This window comes from Pinus tabuliformis, chromosome 1_1 (assembly GCF_031772625.1).
Source record: "Pinus tabuliformis cultivar Carrire ecotype Pingquan chromosome 1_1, CPIR1, whole genome shotgun sequence".
Lineage (NCBI taxonomy): Eukaryota > Viridiplantae > Streptophyta > Pinopsida > Pinales > Pinaceae > Pinus > Pinus tabuliformis.
In genome coordinates, this window is record NC_142297.1 from 409,010,804 (window position 1) to 409,029,847 (window position 19,044).

Here is a 19,044-nt window from a genome sequence, read left to right on the forward strand (position 1 = left end):
TCTCTCTCCTTCCCTCTCTTTCCCCCTCCATCGGTATGATAGAGAATTTTCACTCTATGCAATCAACGCTATATGTAATGTCTAAAATATTTTACATTTTAATTTTTTATTGTGAAATGACTTATGTTTTTTCTCACATATAGTATTGGTAAGTCATAGTACTGACCCATTGTATTGTAACAAAACTTGTTTACAAGTTAATAATATTCATGGTAAAGTGGGGGTGGATATACATGGTGAAGAAACTTGTTATATTGTATGTTTATTATAAGTATTGATTTTTGTGTGCTTATTAATTAAATCTAAAGATGACTATGGAATCATTATTAGATATTTGTGCAGTTATTTTTTATTCTTATGTTTTGCAGAAGACTATCCAAAAACAAAATACTTGGAAATAACTTATACTCAAGTAAATAACATATCTATCATCAATTACTTCCCACCATAATTTACGCAAGTCTTCCCATAAAAAATGGATAGAATGAGATGTAAAAAATATACTTATAAAAGCTACTTCCCACCATTACTTTTGTTTTCCTCATAACTTATGTAGGAGTAAAATTGTGTGTGTAGACTTATAAGTGGTTACTACCCTCCATCACTATGTCACTCTATGTCTCTTTCCTTTCTCTCCCTCTCTCTCTCCACTTCTCTCTGTCTTCCCTTTATTTCCCTCTCTCTCTCCACTTCTCTTTGTCTTCCCTTCTCTCTTCTCTCCCTCTCTCTCCATCTCTCCTTTGTCACTCTCTCTCTCTACCTCTATCTCTTTGAATTTTTTCTCCTTCCCTCTCTCTCCCCCTCTAACTCCATATCTCCCTCCCCTCCTCTCTCTCTTCATTCTTGTATCTCCCTCTCTTTTACACATCCCTCTCTCTCTCTCCCCACCTTTGTCACTTACTATAAATACTAAGTTTTTATATGCTTATTAATTAAATTTAAATATGGTTATGGATTTGTGTAGTGGTTTTTTATTCTTAAACTTTACAAGAAAACTATCTAAAAATAAAATACTTGAAAATAACTTACGGTAAATAACATATCTATGACCCATTACTAATACTAACTATACCCATTTTCAATTTTTAAGAAGAAAAAAAAAAAAAAAAAAACACCCAAATTTTTAATTACATGCATACGAACTATGCCCATTTTCAATTTTTAAGCAAAAACACACAAATTTTTAATCACATGCAAACGAAATATACGTTTAGGTGGCCTTTAAAATAAAATATTTGGTAGCATTATATGTTGCACATTAACAAGAGGCATTCTTATGTCTGTTTTATGCCCAAAATCCACTTTTGCGAAAAAATAGTGACATGCCCAGGTGGATCCTGTTATTATTATTCTTCATCATCCGTTGATAAGCATACTTCTTCATCATCCGTTAATGAGCATAAGCGTTGAAGATGCGAAGGCACGCTCAACATAGTTGAATGGTTGCAACCACTTAAATCAAAATATTGAAGTCCTCTCAGATTCTCGAAGGTATCTGGAAGCTGCTTTAAAAGCGAGTAGTTTGACAGGCTAATGTCTCGCAGATTTGTTAGATGTCGGAAGGTATCTGGAAGGTGCTCTAATCCCGAGCAGTCTGACAGGTAAATCCTTTGCAGATTTGTCAGATTACCGAACGTATCTGGAAGCCGCTTTAATTCCGTAGAGCCTGATAGGCAAATGTGTTGCAGATTTGCTAGATTGCCGAAGGTATCTGGAAGCTGCTCCAAATGCCAGCAGTTTGACAGGTGAAGGTATTGCAAATTTGCTAAATTGCCGAAGGTATCTGGAAGCCCTAAGACCAAGCAATCTGAAAATATAATGCGTTGCAGATTCGCTAGATTGCCGAAGGTATCTGGAAGCTGCTCTAATCCCAAACAGCCCGACATGTCAATGTGTTGCAGATTTGCTAGATTGCCGAAGCCATCTGGAAGCTGCTCTAATCCCGAACAGCCCGACATGTCAATGTGTTGCAGATTTGCTAGATTGCAGAAGCCATCTGGCAGTTGCTTTAATCCCGAACAGACCGACATGTCAATGTGTTGCAGATTTGCTAGATTGCCGAAGCCATCTGGAAGCTGCGTTAATCCCGAACAGCCCGACATGTCAATGTGTTGCAGATTTGCTAGATTGCCGAAGCCATCTGGAAGCTGCTTTAATCCCGAACAGCCCGACATGTAAATGTGTTGCAGATTTGCTAGATTGCCGAAGCCATCTGGAAGCTGCTTTAATACCGAACAGCCCGACATGTCAATGTGTTGCACATTTGCTAGATTGCCGAAGCCATCTGGAAGCTGCTTTAATACCCAACAGCCCGACATGTCAATGTGTTGCAGATTTGCTAGATTGCCGAAGCCATCTGGCAGCTGCTTTAATACCGAACAGCCCGAAATGTCAATGTGTTGCAGATTTGCTAGATTGCCGAAGCCATCTGGAAGCTGCTTTAATTCCCAACAGCCCGACATGTTAACGTGTTGTAGATTTGCTAGATTGCAGAAGCCATCTGGAAGCTGCTTTAATGCCGAACAGCCCGACATGTCAACGTGTTGTAGATTTGCTAGATTGACGAAGTCATCTGGAAGCTGCTTTAATTCCCAACAGCGCGACATGTTAATGTGTTGCAGATTTGCTAGATTGCCGAAGGGCTCTGACAGAGATCTTATTCCAGAGAACGAAATCTGCAACTATTTCAACGAAAGGAGATTATAAAAGTCTTCTAGCGCGTTTTCTAAATTCCAATCTGGAGATATCACAAGCCGTTCCAGATGTTTCAACAGCATTATCCACTAACTGGAGATATCACAAGCCGTTTCACATGTTTCAAATATCTAAACATAGGAGTTTTGTAGCGAGGCGACCGCAAAAATGTTCACATGTTTCAAATATCTTAACGGAGGAGTGGTGCAGCGAGCCGACAAGGAGGGGCATAGGAGGGGCATCCTTAATTCGATTGCTGATTTTTTTGAATATTTGGGCATCTTTTCTGATTTTTTTGAATATTTGGGATATTTAAAGGATATTTGAGATCTTTAAAGGAGGGGCATCCTTAAGTCGATTGCTGATTTTTTTTTGAATATTTGAGCATCTTTAAGTCCAAAAAAAATTTCATTTGGAGAATCAGCAATCTACTTAAACTCACTAGATATGGAGTGGTCCAGGTTAAGCTAACTTTTTTTATTGAAATTGGATGTTTTTTTATTTTGCAAAATTATGATAAAACTGTATAGTTTAACTTAAATTTTCCATTTATTTTTCCAAAAACTAACTGAAAAAATCTATATTTTCATAGCAAAATTTTCTCCAACTTAATCTACTGTCTATAGATATGGATGATTGTCATCTCATTTGTTACACGAAGTATTAAAAATAAATAAATAAATACCTTAAATACCTTTTTCGAATTCATTGGAAACTTGTTGTGCTATAATTCGATTTCAATTTACCTGCGATTCCTCCTGCACCAACGCTGACCAGATCAGGGAGAGTGAATGGTAGCTGTCCACTTCTAAAACCGTCAACTTCATTGATGGAATCCGTGGAGGCAATGAAAAGAAACGATGGCCCTCTAAGCGAAGCCATATGAGATTCGATGACTGTAGTGCATTCATAATTACTTCCCTGCTATCATATGACTGGATAGCACCTCGAACATCAAGAAGTTGCAAGTTATTCATTATGCAGCCTGAAAATGATGGAGCCATCCAATTTGTCCAGCGCATGCTAATTCCCCGCACTTGGGTTACTCCCTGCACATGTTTGAAAAACAACAAACAATCAAAAGCTGTACACAGATTCTATTTAACAAATCATGTTGGAATTTAATTCCAACTGCAACAATGAACAGCTGCACAGGAATCTGATTTGCAGTAAATGTTAAAGGTGTTCGGTGCAGCCAAGTCGCCTTTGATATTTTTGCACATAAATATGCATTAAAGTTTCAGCTGATTTCCCCTGCAGACAGCCGACTTGATTTTGATAAAGGCATCACCGCCTTGCTGCAATAAATTCTGAGATAAACATTAGAAGATATTTTGTAATAGTTTATTGTTTTAATCAGATATTTTTCAGCATATAAATACCGCACAGCAGTTCTGTTTTTAAGGTTAGAGAGAAGAAGCAGCAGCTACAACAGTAGAGTGATACACAGCAGAGAAGAGCACGCAGCAGCGTGAAGATAAATTCTTCCAGAAAGGCACGGCAGTGCACAGCAGTGTAAACGCAACAGTATAGCAGAGAGCGGAAAGGCAAAAATGCACAGCAGTGCAGATTTGTATGTAATTTGTTTTATGTTTGTTTACTAAGAGAGAATACAGATCTTATTTGTATAAAACAGCGGCGTTTTTTTTTAAGCACAATCTCTTATGAAATTCCTGTAACAGTTAGTTTACTTTTAATAAACGCAAGTTATTTTTCCTGTTGCTGTTACACTGTCACCGTTGCTGAAACACGACGATCAGCGTTGCTGAAACAGCACGTAACTCAAAATACTTGACGTCAAAATTTTTACGTTGCTGAAACACCGTTGCTGAAACACCTGTTTCAGCAACTGAAAAAAAACTGTGTTGCTGAAACACCGTTTCCAGCAAGCGAATTTTTCTGTTTTTCTGTGTAAAAACAGAGTGCGATTTTTGTCTGTTTGTTATGGGATTTATCAGAAAATTCCAACATGGTATCAGAGCCAGTCTAGGCACTCAGTGAGTCAAAAACAGAGATTGTTTTTCACTGTAGGAGCTGTAAGAAGTTTGTTAAGCAGATTTTTCTAGCAGAGAAAGTTTTTACTTGTTTTTCAAAATACAGTCAGTATCTTTTCTTTACCAGTACAGGTTAAGATGGCAGATGCTGGAACAGGTTTGACAAATCCCCAACTGCCTCAGTTTAATGGGAAAAATTACAGTTATTGGTCCATAACAATGAAAGCATTGTTTGCTTCTCAAGGAATATGGGAGCTGGTTGAAACAGGTTATGCTGAACCTGCAGATGCAACAGCACTGGCTGCTTTGACAGCAGCAGAAAGAGACCAATTGAAGGGTGACAGAAAGAAGGATGCCAAAGCCCTCTTTTTCCTCTTCCAATCAGTACATGAAAGTGTTTTTCCGCGGATTGCAGCAGCAAAAAAGTCCAAAGAGGCATGGGATATTCTCCAAACTGTCTATCAAGGCATGGAGAAGGTGAAGACTGCAAAGTTGCAGATGTTGAGGAGAGACTTTGAAAATCTCAGCATGAAGGAATCTGATACAATAGATTCATTCTTCACTCAGGTTATTGGATTGATAACCCAGATAAGATCTCATGGTGAGATTCTTGAAGATAGAAGGGTTGTAGAGAAAATCTTGAGATGTTTACCCTCAAGGTTTGAATCTATTGTGGTGGCAATAGAAGAAACAAAAGATCTCTCACAGTTCACGGTAGATGAGCTGAGTGCTTCTCTGTTGTCTCATGAACACAGACTGAGTAGAGGAACAGATTCCTCTTTTGAGCAAGCATTCAAGACTCAGATGTCTTTTGGCCAAAGAAGAGGTAGAGGCAGAGCAAATTACAGAGGTCGTGGAAGAAGCCAAAACAGAGGCAGAAATTATCCAGCTAGCACAAGCGGAAGGAGCTGCAATCAGAACCAAGCTGAAGGTTCAAGCAAACAGCAAGCTCATGGACAAAGGTATGACAAATCCCAAGTCCAATGTCATTATTGTAAAAAATTTGGGCACTATGCCAATGAATGCAAGAAAAAACAAAATGACATGAACAATAGGCAGAATGTTAATTTTGCAAATGAAGAAGATAAGAACCCAAAGAATGTGCTGTTAACATGTAACATAGCACAAGACAAACAAGATGATTTTTGGTTCTTAGACTCAGGTTGTAGTAATCACATGACTGGAAATATTGCAATGTTTGCCAATCTGGATGAAAATGTGAAATCTGAGGTAACAACAGGGACTGATGATAAGATAACTGTCAAGGGTAAGGGCAGTGTCAATATCCGAGCAAAAAATGGAGAACAGATGACAGTGCAAGCTGTATACTATGTACCTGGTCTGAAATGTAATCTTTTGAGCATTGGACAGCTCATGAACAAAGGTTACAACGTGTTCTTCAAAGATGATTTGTGTACTATCAGAGACATACCTCCAAGTAAAAAGATCATTGCACAGGTGCAGATGACCAGCAATAGAATGTTTCCTCTCAAACTCAGGGCAGATTTGAAGGAAGGCAGAACTATTGCGGCTGTAACACAAGAAGTCTTTCAAGAACAGGTGAAAGATGTGAATTGGTTGTGGCATTTGAGATTTGGACATCTCAATTTCGGAGGCCTGAATCTGTTGCACAGAAAGGGCATGGTAAAGGGATTGTCGTTGATTGAGAAACCGGACAGCCTTTGTGAAGGCTGCATCTTGGGCAAGCAACATAAGGAAAGCTTTCCAGCAGGAAAGAGTATAAGGGCAAAAGCACCCTTGGAAATAGTTCACTCTGATGTGTGTGGACCGATGCAAATACCATCATTTGCTGGAAATAGATATGTTTTAACTTTTATTGATGATTACACCAGAAAGACATGGGTGTATATGCTGAAACAGAAGAGTGAAGTGTTTGAGAAATTCCGCCACTTCAAAACTCTTGTTGAAAAGCAGAGTGGGCATTATATCAAAGTGCTCAGAACAGATAGAGGAGGAGAGTACATCTCCCAAGAATTTCTGCGTTTTTGCAGAGAAAATGGCATACAAAAGCAGTTCACAGCAAGGTATACACCTCAGCAAAACGGTGTTGCTGAAAGAAAGAATAGGACCATTCTTGACATGGTCAGAAGTATGCTGAAGGCAAAACATTTGCCGTATGAGTATTGGGCAGAAGCTGTTACTTGCACAGTTTACATCTTGAATAGATGCCCAACTAAAGCTGTTATGAACAGAATACCATAAGAGGCATGGAGTGGTCAAAAGCAAACTGTCACTCACATGAGAGTATTCGGTTGTGTGGCATATGCACATGTACCGGATCAGCTAAGGAAAAAGCTTGATAGTAAGGGGGAGAAGTGTGTCTTTATTGGCTATTGTGATGAGTCAAAAGCATACAAACTCTATAATCCATCCACCAAGAAGTTAATAGTAAGCAGAGATGTGCAGTTCATTGAAGATGAAGCTTGGGATGGAAGCTTGGATAAAACAGTGAATGTGAAGACAATAGTGTCTCATGAAGAAGAAGAGGAAGGGACAGCAGCAAATAATCCTTCCTTGGTGGCTCCTCCTACACCACAGCAAGTACAACAAACCACACCACAAGCTGGAATCCGAACAGCCTTGAGAAGTCAAGGAAGAACAGTTGCTGTTACACCACAAACAGCAACTGCTGAAACAACATAGGGATCAAATACACCCTCAAGTTCGGATGGAACTCCAAGCACACCAAGAAGACCAAGATTCAGAAATCTGAGTGAGATTTATGAACAAGGAGAGGTAAGTAACAATACTGGTCTGAATTCATTATTCGCTTTGTATTGTCATATTGATGACCCAATCCATTTTGAAGATGCTGTAAATGAAGATAAATGGATTGAAGCAATGAATGAAGAAATTGGTGCAATAGAGAAGAGTAAAACATGGGAGTTAGTGGATCTCCCTAAAGGCAAAGATGCCATTGGAGTTAAGTGGGTTTATAAGACCAAGAGTAATGCCGAAGGTAAGATTGACAGGCACAAAGCAAGGCTTGTTGTGAAAGGCTACAAGCAGCAACAAGGCAGAGACTATGATGAAACCTTTGCACCAGTAGCAAGGATGGAAACAGTCAGAACAGTGTTGTCTATTGCAGCACAACACAAATGGAAGATTTATCAGATGGATGTTAAATCTGCATTCCTGAATGGAGTGTTAAAAGAAGAGGTTTATGTTGATCAACCTCTGGGCTATGAAGTTGAAGGACAAGAGCATAAAGTTTGTAAACTGAAGAAGGCTCTTTATGGGCTGAAGCAAGCTCCAAGAGCATGGTATAGCAGAATTGATGCTTATCTGATTGAGAATGGGTTTGATAAGTGTGATGGTGAACCCACACTCTACATAAAGCAGAATGACGGTAAGATTATTATTGTTGTTTTATATGTAGATGATCTGATTTTTACTAGCAATGATGCTTCTCTCATTGCTGATTTTAAAGCAGTCATGAAGAGTGAATTTGAAATGACTGACTTAGGCTTCTTAAGATATTTTCTTGGAATTGAAGTAGACCAAAGTGAAAATGGTGTTTTCATTTCTCAAGATAAATATGTAGAAGCTGTTTTGAAGAGATTTAACATGCAGAACAGCAAGGCTGCTGTGACTCCAACAGTAGTGGGGCTGAAATTAACCAAAGAAGACAGCAGCAAATATTTTGATCCAAAATTGTACAAGAGCATAGTTGGCAGCCTTATGTACTTGACTGCAACTAGGCCGGACATTATGCACGCTGTGAGTTTAATCTCCAGATTTATGGAAAGACCGAAAGAGACTCATTGGCAGGCAGCCAAGAGAATTCTAAGGTATGTGAATGGAACGAAGGGGTTTGGTATTTTATACTCCTCTTCTGAAAGTTTCATGTTGACAGGTTACACTGACAGTGACTGGGCTGGAAGTGTTGATGATAGGAAAAGCACATCGGGATATGTGTTTCATATGGGATCGGGAGCCATCTCATGGGCTTCCAAGAAGCAACCAGTTGTGGCTTTATCAACAGCAGAGGCAGAGTATGTGGCAGCAACAGCAGCAGCATGCCAAGCAGTATGGCTGAGAAGAGTTCTCAAAGATTTGTGTCATGAACAAGAAAATGGCACAACCATTTACTGTGACAATAGCTCAGCAATAGCATTGTCTAAAAACTCTGTTTTTCATAAAAGAACAAAGCACATAGACACCAAATATCACTTCATACGTGAATTGGTTAACAATGGTGAGATTGTTTTGCAGCACTGCAGAACAGAGGATCAGCTTGCAGACATCTTGACAAAACCATTAGCAAAGAAAGGTTTTGATCATTTCAGAAAATGTTTGGGTATGCAGCAGTTGAAATTAAGGGGGAGTGTTGGAATTTAATTCCAACTGCAACAATGAACAGCTGCACAGGAATCTGATTTGCAGTAAATGTTAAAGGTGTTCGGTGCAGCCAAGTCGCCTTTGATATTTTTGCACATAAATATGCATTAAAGTTTCAGCTGATTTCCCCTGCAGACAGCCGACTTGATTTTGATAAAGGCATCACCGCCTTGCTGCAATAAATTCTGAGATAAACATTAGAAGATATTTTGTAATAGTTTATTGTTTTAATCAGATATTTTTCAGCATATAAATACCGCACAGCAGTTCTGTTTTTAAGGTTAGAGAGAAGAAGCAGCAGCTACAGCAGTAGAGTGATACACAGCAGAGAAGAGCACGCAGCAGCGTGAAGATAAATTCTTCCAGAAAGGCACGGCAGTGCACAGCAGTGTAAACGCAACAGTATAGCAGAGAGCGGAAAGGCAAAAATGCACAGCAGTGCAGATTTGTATGTAATTTGTTTTATGTTTGTTTACTAAGAGAGAATACAGATCTTATTTGTATAAAACAACAACGTTTTTTTTTAAGCACAATCTCTTATGAAATTCCTGTAACAGTTAGTTTACTTTTAATAAACGCAAGTTATTTTTCCTGTTGCTGTTACACCGTCACCGTTGCTGAAACATGACGATCAGCGTTGCTGAAACAGCACGTAACTCAAAATACTTGACGTCAAAATTTTTACGTTGCTGAAACACCGTTGCTGAAACACCTGTTTCAGCAACTGAAAAAAAACTGTGTTGCTGAAACACCGTTGCTGAAACACCTGTTTCAGCAACTGAAAAAAAACTGTGTTGTTGAAACACCGTTTCCAGCAAGCGAATTTTTTTGTTTTTCTGTGTAAAAACAGAGTGCGATTTTTGTTTGTTTGTTATGGGATTTATCAGAAAATTCCAACAAATCACTGCAAATATAATGATTGACTACTTACAGATTGTTGTCGCAACAAATCGTCAAGATCCTCATTCCGCCAAATTCGACGAGGCAGAGTTGGATTCTTGGCAAGATCTCTTCCCAGATCTCTGAGATGATCATGCATTATAATCCTAATTTGAGTCCTATCATAACGACTCACCGACCACAACGGGTCTTTCCAGTCTACCTCCACAAGACTCTTATTCTGCAGACATCGAAACCCCAGCGAGCCTTTCCAACCCGATCTGTCCCATATTCTTATTGCAGTATCTCTGCTCTCGCCGATGAAAAAACATGCAATATCTAGGAATATTTGTTTTTCGTCATCTTCAAGAAGATCGTAACTAACTTGTAGACGCATTTTTATGTCTTTCGGGAGTATTTGTTCAAGTCTTTTCAGTTGGTCTTCCCAAAAGGGCTTCTCATGATTTCCATAGAGAAGAGCTCCAAACACCTTCAAAGACAAAGGCAGTCGATCGCACGCTGTTAAAAACTTATCAACGAGATGCTCAAATCCTGGGAGTGGATGTGGCTGGGTGAAGGCATGCAAGCAAAAGAGCTCCTGGGACTGTTGTGGATTAAGGCCAGTTAAGGTATAAATTGATGACTCTTCCACTCTCGACCCTTTGAGAACACCTGTGTCTCGAGATGTAATCAATATTAAACTGTTGGATTGAAGAACATCTCGAACTGGCCTGAGAAGTGCATCTAACTGATTTACATGATCTACATCATCTAAAATTACCAACGCCTGAGAACATAAGAGACGGGATTTAAGCAGTTGTATTCTTTCACTAACATCTTCTATCTTTTCTTTTTTTCCAGTTAAGCTCTCAAGAAGCTTTTCTGCAGTGATTTTAAAGTTTTTTTACGTGCATTCTCTCTTACATCAAATAACATGTAAGATCTATTGTACTGTGAACTCTTCCTATTGAAAAGTTCTTTAGCCAACGTTGTCTTTCCTATACCACCCATCCCTACAATCCTGATAACCTGAGGTTTGTCAGTCTGCTGCCGCTGCAACGCTAAGAGTTTATTTTCAAAATCGTTAATCTTTTCATCTAAACCAATTGGATATTCTGCCACTTCGAAGCGGGGTTTTATCATCTTTTGCCACACAGAATCAATGACATTCTCGAGCAGCTCCCCCTCGTCCCTAGTGAGTCACAAGAAAATAAATAAATTAATAATTAGAAAACAAATGAAACAATAGGTAAAAAAATCTTACATATTGCATCAGTAGAGCGGAAGTTCGACTTCTTACCCGTTAAACTTCTGCAGCTCTAGCCCGCTCATTCCTGCAACAGTAGAGAGAGCAGTCCTCCAATTTTCAATGGTAATGGAGCTGTAACGCGGTTGAGAGTCACGCATTCTTTTTTTTTGGAGGGTGCGTAGGGCTTGACCATACACTCCTTCCCCATGTGTCTGTCGAACCTCAGTGGGCTGGACACGGAAAAACACGGGAATAATGGGAGCCTTTGACTCCACCATCTGGAGGAGCTCATTGAGACACCATTCTGACCCTGCAAATCCGGGAGAAAAGATAACCACGTGGACGGATGCTGTTTTAATAGCGTCTTGTATCTGAGAAGTTAAAGAATCACCCACTTGCATTTCCTCCTTGTCCCAAAAGACTCGGATTCCATGTAAAACCAGGCGACGGTATAGATGGCTGGCAAAATTATTTTTTGTATCAGGGCCACGATGACTTATGAAGACATCGTAGCTAGATTTGGTGGGGGAATCAAAAGCAGTAGAGGTGGAGGCAGATGCCATTGGCAATTGCAATTGAAGTGTATAGATAGAAATGGGGGCCAATGGAAAGGTATGCAAATTGCCTGCTATTATATGAATTTAGGAGTTTGAGAAGCGCAGAGAAACCATGGAAAGATTCCAATGAAAAATATTGGAGTGCAGAGATATAATGTATATATATAAGCTAAACCCTTCAGCCCTAGTTTCTGCAACTTCTGTGAAAGGGTGATACATTCATGATTCCCTAAAAGCTGCTACAACCCATCCCGACGGTCACTTTAAGGAGTGGAAATTGCTTACGAAAAGACGAGATGTTCAAATGTAAAGCAGTGGTCTTGGTAGGCCATTGCCTAATAAAATAGTTGTTTGCGCCGTGAACACCCACATTCCTGTGGAAATTGCATACGAAGACGAGATGTCCAACTATAAAGTAATAGTCTTGGTAGGCCATTTCATAGAAAAGAGTGCCAATTGCAAATTGCATACAAAAGACAAGATGTCCAACTATAAAGAAGTGGTCTTGGTAGGCCATTGCCCAATGAAAAAGTTGTTTGTGCAGTGAACACCCACCTTCCTATGGAAACACGTATTTAAATATGCCCCTTTTTAACATGTCTGGTGACTCAATTCTTTCTTCCCAAAGAATAAATATCTTATCAAAACCAAAAGATTATTGACTTGCAAACTTTATAAGTCACTAAATAATTCATATTACACCAATATCTTCCACACGGCATTAAATGTAATGCAGTTTTGTCATTTCTTTGCATTGCATTGAAGATATCACTAATAATAAATTTATAAAAATCAAGAAGAAGATTTCGAGATGTGACGCGGCACTGTCAACACATTTTAAATTGATTTTTTTTAAATTAATTTTTTTTAATACGTAAAATTATTATATTTATTTCTTAATATGTATATTAAAAGGAATGGGTTTAACGATTAAAAGTTATAAAAATATATTAATTATGCACAATTAAAACATATAGAGTAAGCGAGATAATAATTATTGTACAAGTTTTTATTATGGGAAAATTTAATTTATAATTTTTTTCGTTGTTGAGTAGTTTATCTATTTCTTATATTTAATTAGCTAATTAAAAGTTATTTATTTTTTATATTAAAGTAAAATGAGCTCTTAACCAAGTAAAAACAGCTCTAAAACATAGTCTAAAGTAAAATGAGCTTTTAACCAAGCAAAAACAACTCTAAAACATAGTCTAAAACAAAAATTTGTTTATATGTATACTTATAATTATTAAAATAAAAATTAAATTAATTATAAAACATTCAAATTTTGTAATAATGAATTAATTATGTATATAAAATTTGGCATAATCATTTTTAGAAAAAAAAAATAGTAAAGTTGTTTTGTGAAAAAGCATGGAAAATTAGCCCACCTACCAATAATAGGCACTGAATTTTGGAGTGATCTACTTTTTGGAAAAACCAGAGATGTGATATCATCCATCACGAGTCTAAACCCTTCATCCCACCCTTCATCCCATACCATACACTACAACACAAAGGGGGGTTTTAAGACAATATTTAAGACGCTTTTTGGGTAAATTGTTCTAACTTGAAACAAAAGAAAACTTATGCATTGTCTTAAATATTGTCTTTAAGCCGGTGTCTTAAATTAAATTGTCTTAAAATATTGTCTCTATAAACTTTTGTCTCTCCGTAGAGAATTTCAGTTTTGTCTCTCTAGAGAGAATAGTTGGGGTTAAAGACATATTACCTTTAAACGGACAATGTCTTTGACCCTAACTATTGTCTCTCTAAATACAATAAAAAATTACATTCAAAATAATACAAAATCACTTTTTTCTCTATAGAGACTGTATAAAATAATGAATCAAGAAAAATATCTCACCATTGAAATAAACCAATATTAAAAGTATTTAATTAAAAATAAACCACAATATCATTGATTAATTCATATTAGGACACAGTGGAATCAAACCACCAAGTGCTTTTCCATTAAGCTAACACCCTTTAAAGAACTATGTGAGAGATATTAAATAGTTAAAATAAAAATGCATCTAAATTAAAATCACAACAACTCAAATTATATCAAAATCACTCTCAAAATAAATTTAATAAAAGCACTTTACAAAGCAGTCACAAATATCAGTAAATTGAAAATAATACTTTTGAATGGAATGGTTGAAAACACAATAGCTAGATTTACATTAAAGTTGGACCAAAAATAATAAAACAATAAAAACCCTTGAAACACAAATATGCCAATAACTTTGCAAATAATATAGGCATGATGATCCTTTATTTTTGATGGCTCCTTTGCACTAATGGTGAAGAAAAACATCATCAACATCTAAAACCTAACTCAAGGTGGAAGAGAATAATACCTACTCTTGCTACTAGGTATTTGGCATCACCAAGCTCATGTTATACTACTTAGTCTTGTGAGGAGTTTCCCGAATCAATTCAGTACTGGGATTTAGTCGAGGTTCATACTGCAAGCAGCTTGATGCCAGTCCAACTAGTTCAGTTGCATCTTCATTTTCATACTATCCATCTAAGGACGATTCCATCAACATCATCACATTCTTCCCTTGCATCAAATCTGAAGTCTGCAACAACAGTTCCCATATCATAATTTCTGACAGAATTTCAAATAACCATGGAGATTGGAATCGATAAGTATCATCAGAGAAACTTCAACCTATACTAGACATATATGAAAATGAGGGTAAAAGATACCTGCTTTTCTATCTGTCCCCAAGTATTTGAGATGGAAACCAACAAAGGGAAGGAAATGAGTTTCTGTAAACAAGAACACTCAGGATAGATAGTTTTAGGAAACTACAAGGTAATGGGAGGAAACAATTTTGAAAAAGGTGAAGAGAAATTTTTTTCATTGAAGTTATTTCCCTTCACCTCCCATAAAATATCTTATTTGTTTTACTTGAGCTTTCATGTTTTAGAGATATTGCTTTTGATTTAGTGAGCTAGGGAAGGATTAGAAAACCCTTTATTTCCTTCTTTCTAATTTTTCAACTACAACCTCTAAAAAATTAATGCAAAAACATCGGAAGCTAACAGGAAAATGCAAGAAACCGTTGATGCAATTCCAGGCTTTTGGAAACAATTTCTCGTATCAAGATGTATTTCAAAAATCAAAATACTTTTAGTATTGGCCATAAACAGTTCTCAGAATGCACTGCCGCTTTCAAATACAGTGAAAAAAAGGATATTAAGACCAAATAGATGTTGAAGAACTCCTTAACAGTGAAACATAATAAAGCAAAGCAATCACAGATTGCAAGCTAAGATGTTATAGATTATAGCATATAGAAAATGTTTCATATCCATTATGATTATAAATGACCATGCTACCAGACTAGTAGCAATAAGGAGAGTTTAGAAAATTATCAGAGAAACAATTTATAATTTTAATTTATGATTCTCTTGTAATGGTGATGATCAGAACAATAAATGTATAACATAGGCTGGAAAGTGCTAGTTGACAACATGATCCGGTGGACAACAATAAAAAGTGGAATAGAGTATTGTGAAGACCTGTGTAGGCTGGAAGAGGAGAAAATATTTGACCCTCGAGAATGTCAAAAGAGGAGTAGGGCACTTTTTCATGCCTCAGGAATATGTGGTTTCGAGCGGGCAGCTTAGGGTGGGTAAGTCCACTGGATAACATGAGAAATCACATGGATGGATTAGTGTAAATTTTTTTTTTATTTTTTTTTTCAAAAAGAGTATGAAAAAGTTTGTATATATATATATATATATATATATATATATATATATATATATATATATATATATATATATATATATATATATATATATATATATATATTGATTGGTGTTTTTGGCTTATTATATAATAAGGTTACATTAATTTTAGATGTCTCTTGAGATGGTTTAATTTTCTCAAAAATGGTTTTCATTTTCAATCTCTTCCCATAATTTAATTCCCCAAAAATGGCTTCTATCTTCAACCTCTTCCCATAAGTTAATATTTTGTATTGCCTCAAAACATGAAGTACGATGGAGTTTTGGGTTGCTCTATCACTGACTAGACCCACAATGAGAATGGTGTATGGATGAGCTTATACTTATGATCGAATCTGGGTCAATTATTATCCCCGTCTTTTACCATGTGAACCATACAAACATGTGGTGGAATCCTTTGGACAAAATAAATGGACTCTATGTTGAGGCTCTGCACATCCTCGAAAAGTAAAAAATATTTGACCATGAAACTCATCAAGAGAAGGTGCGATACGAGTTCGATAGTATTGAAAAATGGAAAAAGGCTCTGATGGAAGTTACAGGGAGAGAGGGTTTGAACCTTGAGACATATGATGGGTGAGACATTGACATCCCTCTTCATTTTATCCCTTTCAATTTTTTTGGAATGAGTGGTATATCACAATTTAACTTGGTAAGCGTTTCTTACTGGTAATTTCTTTGTCAATGTTCTTTTTTTAGTGACGAGGGGCAATTGGTCAACAATATCGTGCGAGAAGCTATTAAAACTGTTATGCTCTTAACCTGCAAAATGATACCCAAATATAGAATATGCGAAGAAAAAATACCCAGAACACAGAATAGCAATGATTTTATTATTCAGAGAGTAATGTTCACTTACCTCTTCGAGGGGGCAACCTCCAATAGAGCAGAGCTCGATTACAAAATAAGACACGATGCTCCTCGCAGGGAGTCTCTATCCTTTATATATGACTCATACATGCAATACCACAAATCAATACCATGGGTTTTATTAATACCATCTATCTAAAACTACGACCCATTTGCAACTAACTGTGGTCCCGTCATTAATTGTGGGTTAACCACTTACAAATATTAATATGGGCTTTATTGACTCTTGACTATGACGTGATCCCATTACATAAATAAGGGGGTTAGGGTGGGACCCTAACATGCCCTCCCCCTTAAGACTAGCCTTGTCCTCAAGGCTGAAGTTGCGGAAACTGCTGAAGAATAGTGGTTGGTTCCCAAGTTGCATCTTCCGGAGAGGTGTCTTTCCATTTGACGAGGACTTCCTTAATCATACGGTCACGCAGGTGCTTGTCTCGTGTGTCTAGTACCTATTCGGGTTGAAGCCAGATTGACCCTTCTTCGTCCAATTCAGGTAGACTGGTTTGAATTCTGCAATTGTTCCCAATCACTTTCTTGAGGCACGAGACATGGAAAACTGGATGGATTTTTGCAGTAGGTGGCAAAGCCAACTTGTAAGCCACTTCTCCAATGCGCTGAAGTACTTGGTATGGTCCGTAGAATTTTGGAGATAGTTTCTGACAACCCTTGTCTTTGAGTGATGTTTGCTTATATGGTTGCAGCCTCAAAAATACCTGATCCCCTTCTTGAAATTGGCACTCTGAGCGATGCTGGTCTACCTGTTGCTTCATGCGGTTCTGAGCTTGATAAAGATTCTCTCTAAGATGGGCGAGCATGGTTGCGCGGTGTTGTAGGAGTTGATCCACTGCTTATACTTTTGAGCACCCCTTGAGATAAGAAGTAGGGGAAGGTGGGAGTTGACCATATACTACTTCATAGGGCGTCATTTTGGTGGTGGCATGATAGTTGGTGTTATACCACCATTCAGCCAGAAGTAACCACTATACCCAAAGGTGTTGCTTTTCTGAAGTGAAACACCTAAGGTAGGTTTCTAGACATTTGTTGACGGCTTCGGTTTGACCATCCATTTGCGGATGATAGGAAGTATTGAGTTTTAGTTGAGTGCCTTGTATCCTGAAGAATTCCTGCCAAAAATTACTGGTGAAGATCGGGTCGCGATCAGACACAATAGAAGTGGGCATTCCATGCAATTTGAAGATCTGATCCATGAAAGATTGAGCGACCAAAGTTGGTGTAAATGGGTGGGGTAGGGCACAAAAATGAGCATAATTCGACAGGTGGTCCACAACCACCATGATGATTGACTTGTTCCCTGACTTTGGAAGACCTGTAATGAAATCCATAGAAACCTTCGTCCAAATTGATGTCGGAATAGGCAATGGTTGTAATGTGCCTGGTGTGTTGACTGTTTCCCCTTTGTGGTGTTGACAGACATCGCATTCTGCTACGAAAGTAAGGATGTTCTTTTTCATTCCTGTCCAAAAAAATGATCTTTTGGTGTGAGCATACGTCTTCTGAATGCCCGCATGTCCTGCAATGGGAGATGAGTGCAATTCTGCCAAAATGTGACTTTTGAGGGTGGATGTAGGTGATATTACGACTCTGTCCCTATAGCGAAGAATATCATCTTGCCACGAGTATCCCTTGGTAGAATTTGGATCTACCTGCAATTGAGAAATGAGTTGGGAGAGCCCTGGGTGTGAAAACCATTCCCCGCGAGCCTCTTCAATCCATTCTGGAATGGGGAGGGAAATTGCTAGCAAAGTACTTTCCTCCTCAAGTTGGCGAGATAATACATCTGCTACACTATTGTCTTTCCCTTTCTTGTAAATGATCTCATAATCATATCCCAGCATTTTGGCGAGCCATGTATTTTTTTTTGGGGAGGATAAGCATTGCTCCAAAAAATATTTAAGACTGTGATGATCTGTGCGGATTTGGAAACGTCGCCCCAATAAGTAAGGTCGCCAGGTCTCGACTGCATGTAAGATGGCCATCATTTCCTTCTCGTAGGTAGATTGGCCCAGATGCCTCCCACTTAGTTGTTGGCTTGTGAAGGCCAAAGGTCGCCCTTCCTGCATTAAGACCGCCCCAATACCTGTACCCGAAGCATCACATTCAATGACAAAAGATTTGGTGAAGTCAGGTAGTGGTAAGACTGGAGTGGAACACATGGCATTTTTTAGAGCTGTAAATGCCTGTTGTGCTTCCTCATTCCAGAAGAATGAATTTTTCTTTAGGAGTTGAGTGAGGGGCTTCGCTATGTGACCATAGTTGCGGACAAATTTACGATAATAGCCTGTGAGACCCAAAAATCCTCTCAAGCTCTTCAAGGTCTTAGGTTGAGGCCATTCCTGCATTGCCTGGATCTTTTTGGGGTCCACCTTGACACCTTCACTCCCCACAATGTGGCCCAAATACTCAACTTCTTCCATGCCAAACGAACACTTGGACATCTTGACAAATAATTTATGCTTGCAGAGAAGTTGCAAGAGTAGATCTACATGCTGAAGATGTGCAGCCCAAGTGCAACTATAGATGAGGATTTCATCGAAGAAGACAAGGACAAATTTCCTGAGATATGGTTTGAGAATGTGGTTCATAAGGCTCTGAAAAGTAGAGGGGGCCTTACAAAGACCAAATGGCATGACCAAGAGCTCATAATGGCCTTCAT

At 38.1% G+C, this 19,044-nt stretch overlaps 1 pseudogene across 1 annotated transcript; it reads right to left on the reverse strand.

The window, feature by feature from the left end:
- Positions 1-1,272: 1,272 nt before the first annotated feature.
- LOC149213419 (disease resistance protein RPV1-like) lies at positions 1,273-12,041 on the reverse strand (annotated as a pseudogene). The gene is made up of 4 exons (XR_016250323.1): positions 11,230-12,041; positions 9,982-11,121; positions 3,441-3,743; positions 1,273-2,675 (listed from the first exon to the last, which is right to left on the reverse strand). The product of XR_016250323.1 is annotated as a disease resistance protein RPV1-like (transcript).
- Positions 12,042-19,044: the final 7,003 nt, after the last annotated feature.